At 39.1% G+C, this 4,504-nt stretch overlaps 1 long non-coding RNA gene across 2 annotated transcripts in view; it reads left to right on the top strand.

The window, feature by feature from the left end:
- Positions 1-4,504, top strand: part of LOC116546627 — a 13,818-nt gene that overhangs the window by 4,875 nt on the left and 4,439 nt on the right. For both annotated transcript variants that reach the window (XR_004266786.1, XR_004266785.1), the window contains exon 2: positions 2,588-2,699. This is a non-coding gene — a long non-coding RNA (uncharacterized LOC116546627). The remainder of the gene's footprint in view (positions 1-2,587; positions 2,700-4,504) is intronic.

The following is a 4,504-nucleotide window of genomic DNA, read 5'->3' on the forward strand; positions in this document are numbered from 1 at the left end:
TTTTTTTTTTTTTTTTTTTTTTTTTTTTTTTTTTTTTTTTTTTTTTTGCAGGCTTTTCATATGTGAGGTCTTGCACTGATATCTTTCATTCATCTTGAGTTTATGTCTGTACACCGTGAGACATGGGGCCCACTGTTTTTCTTCTGCAGCTGGCTAGTCATTTATGCCAGCACTATCTGTTGAAAGGAGGGAGTCCTTTCTCTAAAGCTTATTTTTGTGGATTTTGTTGAAGATCAGATGGTGTTAGGGGTGAGGGTTTACGTCTGGGCCCTCTAATCTGTTCCACTGCTCTGTGTGGAATGGGGTCCCTAGCTTTTCAATGAAATTTAACATCGGGAAGTGTGACACAACCGAGGTAGTTTGGATTTCTCAGGATTGTTTTGGAAATTCAGTGTGTTTTGTGGTCCACATGAATTTTAGCATTGGGTATTTACATCGTTTTTTAAAAGGTTGGTCTTACAGTAAAGGTATACAATGTGGGGAGTTGGAGTGGGGCATTTTGATTAATGCAGACACAGAGGAATGATAAAATCAGGATATTTAGAGGCTCTATTATCAGAAACAGTTGTTAATTTCTTTGCGGTGAAAACATTTGGAATCTCCCAGATTTTGTGAAAAGGGTGTGATGTTGTGTTAACCTCTGGTCACTTGACTGTGGAACAGTGAGGAACAATTCATTCCTCTCATCTAAGTGTAACTTTGTGCCTATTTCTGATCTCTGCCCATCTTTCTTCTTCCCTCCAACCTTTAGTAACTATTATTGTGCTTTCTAGACCTGTGCAGTGAAGCCTTTTATTTTGGATTCTAAATTAGTTTTTCTTTTTCTCCCTGTCTTAGGTCATATACCATGATGTCCTCCAGGTTCAACAGTGTGGCTCCAAATGATGAAATTTCATTCTGGTTTTCTGGTTGAAGATGATTCTGTTTGTGTACATCCACCAAGTATCCCTTCATCTGCGGTTGGGCAGGTAAGTCTATTCTTTGTCTTGGCAATTGTGAATAGTGCTGCAGTCCACATAGGATGGCAGATGCCTCTTGCATGGACTGAAATTTTGCCCTGAAAATATATTTAGTAGTACGCTTGTTAGATGAAGTGGTAGGTATAGGTTAAACCTTTGGAGGAACCTCCCACTGGTTTCTGTAGTATGTATACTGATTAACGTTCTTACCAAATGAGTTCCTCTGTGGAAATTTACACCAGCATTTGTGTCTCTTTTAATGTATTTTATTGCTTTGATAACATCCATGTGAATTATAGTGAGATGATGTGTGTTGTTCTGATTTACATTGTTCTCATGATTTGTGATGTTATTTATCTAAGTTTTTAAAATTTGTTTGCAATGTTACGTCTTCTTTGCAGAAATGTCTGTTTAGGTTCTTTGGCCCCATTTTGTTTAGTTATTAGTTTCTCTTTTGTGTTTTTGCTAGTAAGTAGTGTTTGTTGCTTAGATATTTTGAAGACAACCTTTCATCAGATGTAGGTTTGCCAAATCCTTTCTTGTAAACGTGAGGAAAATTTTTTATTTTATTTATGGATTTTTTTAAAGATCTGCTTGGGCACAAACTCTTCTAACGTATGATGCAGTCCCATGTGTGTTTGTTTTCTTGTTGTCCTTTGTTGTAGGTGACTGATGAGGAAAAACAGAATCCTGACCAAAGTAGTCCATCACCTATGAGTTTTTCCCCCTGTATTTTGTATTTTGTTTTGACATACTGTGAGCACAGATCCACATTGATCTAAATATACCCACACCGTATGTCTTCTCATTGGAAGAGTTTGATGCATTCAACTTTTGTTTATGAGTCTCTATTCATTTTGAGTTAAACCTTGGTCTTTTTACACAATAGGGGTTCTGTTTTACTTACGTAGGGTTATCCAGTTTTCAAATCCATTTGCTAAACAGATTTCCTCTTCTTCGTTGTGTCTTTCAGTGTTCTTTTACAGAACGTGTACACTACCTAGGAATTTGGGTTTGTGATTGAGCTCCCTCATTCTGTCTGTTGGTCTGGGTTTCTTGGTTAGTGCCAGTCATCTATTGTTTGGATAACTGGCTTTTCAATGTAATTTCAAATGGAGGACAGTGATGCATTCCATGTACTTTGTATTTTCAGGGTTGCTTTGAAATTCAAGGTGTTTCATGGTTCCATGTAAATTTTAACGTCATTGGTATCCTTTTTTTTTTTTTTTTTAAAAAGATTACCCTAGAGTATATGTATATAACTAGAAGATACAGGGATCATTTTGATATGGGTACACCTAGCATATTGATCAAATCACAATATTTAGCATCTGTGAAGTCCTCTAGTTATTATTTGTCTGTGGAGATGATACTCAGAATCCTTTCCAGCTATTTGGAAAATTCACTACAATATTAACCCTGGTCACCCTGCTATAGAAGAGAAGGTAAGTGTAACTTTGTACCCATTACCAATCCCTGCCTAGGCCCCCCTTCCCCACAGCCTCTGGCAACCACTGTTGAACTTTCTACCTCTGTGAGGTCAAGTGTTTTAGATTCGACATGTATGAGATCATGCAGTATATGCCTTTCTCTGCCTGGCTTATTTCATTTAACATAATGTTCCTCAGGTTTTTCCATGTGGTTGCAAGTGACGAGATTTCACCCATTTCTATGATTGAAGAATATTCTACTCTGGATGTATATTGCAATTTCCTCATGCCTTCATCAATGGATGGACAGGTAGGTGCATTTCCTATCTTGGCTATCGTGAGTACTGCAGTATGGAGGGCAAAGCAGGTATCTCTTCCACATAGGAATGGAATGATGGCTAGATGAAATGGCATTTTTACTTTGTTTGAGGCACTTCCAGCTGTTTTTCCTAGTGTGTGTAGACATTGACATTCCCATCAATAGTGTATGAGAAGAGTTTCCCCTTCTGAAAGTCTATACTAGTTGTTTCCATTGAAAAGTTTTATTTCTGTTTTAGGGAACATTCATTCTATGTGGATGGAAACTGTATCTCAGTGCAGTTTTCCTTGACATTCTTGTGAGGATTAGCACTTTTGAGAAACTTTTCTTTGCCCTGTGAGTCAGTTTCACACCTGCTTTGCAGACACGCCTATTCAGATCCTTCACCCAGACTTAGCTTGGGTGTTTGTTTTTGTTCCCCCCACATGGTAGTGTTAGTTTCTTGCACATATTATATAATGACCCCTTTCAAAGACAGCATTTTCCGTAGTTTTCTTTCAGTCTGTGAGGCATCTTCTCTTCTGTTCATTGTTTTCTTTTTGCAGCAGAAGATCTGATGTTTTCTGTAGTTCCACGTGTTTACATATTAGTGGTGACTTCGTGTGCAGTTAAAAACAGTGAAAAAGATTGCCAATCCATGGGATTGTCTATGGTTTTTTTAATTCTAATTTTTCTTTTTCTTTTTGTATTTCACATTTTGCAACTTGTGTGCATAGATTAGTCTTCTAAACTATGTGCTTACCATTTGTTTCCTGAGGGAAGTAAATGGTTTCAAGATTTGAGTTTAGGCCTTCAATGTAATTTACATCGATTTTTGTCCTATTTCACTGTTTTTCATGTGGTTATCCAGTTTGCTGAAAGTCATTTATTATTTTCCCATTGTGTCTTTTTGTGTTGTGTTTAAAAATGTGTTCAGTGTACATTCATTTGGGTGACATGTGGGACTCCCTCATTCTGTCCATTGGGTAACCTTTCTGTTTTTATGCCAGTGGCAGGTTGTTTGGATAAATAAAGGTTTTAGTTGCTTTATCATTATGCCCACTTAGTACCTTTAGTTTCTTGTATATGTTAGATAACAGTTCTTTTCGGATACATGATTTGCTATAATTTTATCCCAATATGTAGGGCACCTTTTCTTTGGGTTCATTGTTTTCTCCTTTATAAATTTTAAAATTGTCCTTTGGGAGCAGATGGAACTCTGAGCAAATTGTGCCCGGAGCTCAGAGTAGATGGAGCTGTGAGCAAGATGAAGCTCAGAGTAGATGGTGCTTAGAATAAGATGGAGCACCAAGCACATGGTGCTCAGGGCAAGATAGAGCTTCAGTGATTGTAGCTCAGAACAGAAGGAGCATACAGAAGATGTTGCTCCCAGTAAGATGGAGTTCCAAGCAGATGGTGCTCAGAGCAAGCTGGAGCTCCAAGCAGATGGTGCTCAGAGTAAGATGGACCTAAGAGTGATTAGAACTCTGAGAAAGATAATGCTCTCACCTGATGGTGAGTAGAGAGAGATAGAGCTCAGCGTGATTGCTCTGAGAGATTGGAGCTCTGAGCGGATGGTGCTCTGAGCAAGATGGAGCTCAGGGTGATTGCCCTGAGAGATTGGAGCTCTGAGCAGATGGTGCTCGGAGGAAGGTGGAGCTCAGGGTGATTGCCCTGAGAGATCGGAGCTCTGAGCGGATGGTGCTCGGAGGAAGGTGGAGCTCAGGGTGATTGCCCTGAGAGATTGGAGCTCTGAGCGGATGGTGCTGAAGCAAGGTGGAGCTCAGGGTGATTGCCCTGAGAGATTGGAGCTCTGA

This window comes from Sapajus apella, unplaced genomic scaffold, assembly GCF_009761245.1.
Source record: "Sapajus apella isolate SASKATOON/1434 unplaced genomic scaffold, GSC_monkey_1.0 scaffold1149, whole genome shotgun sequence".
NCBI lineage: Eukaryota > Metazoa > Chordata > Mammalia > Primates > Cebidae > Sapajus > Sapajus apella.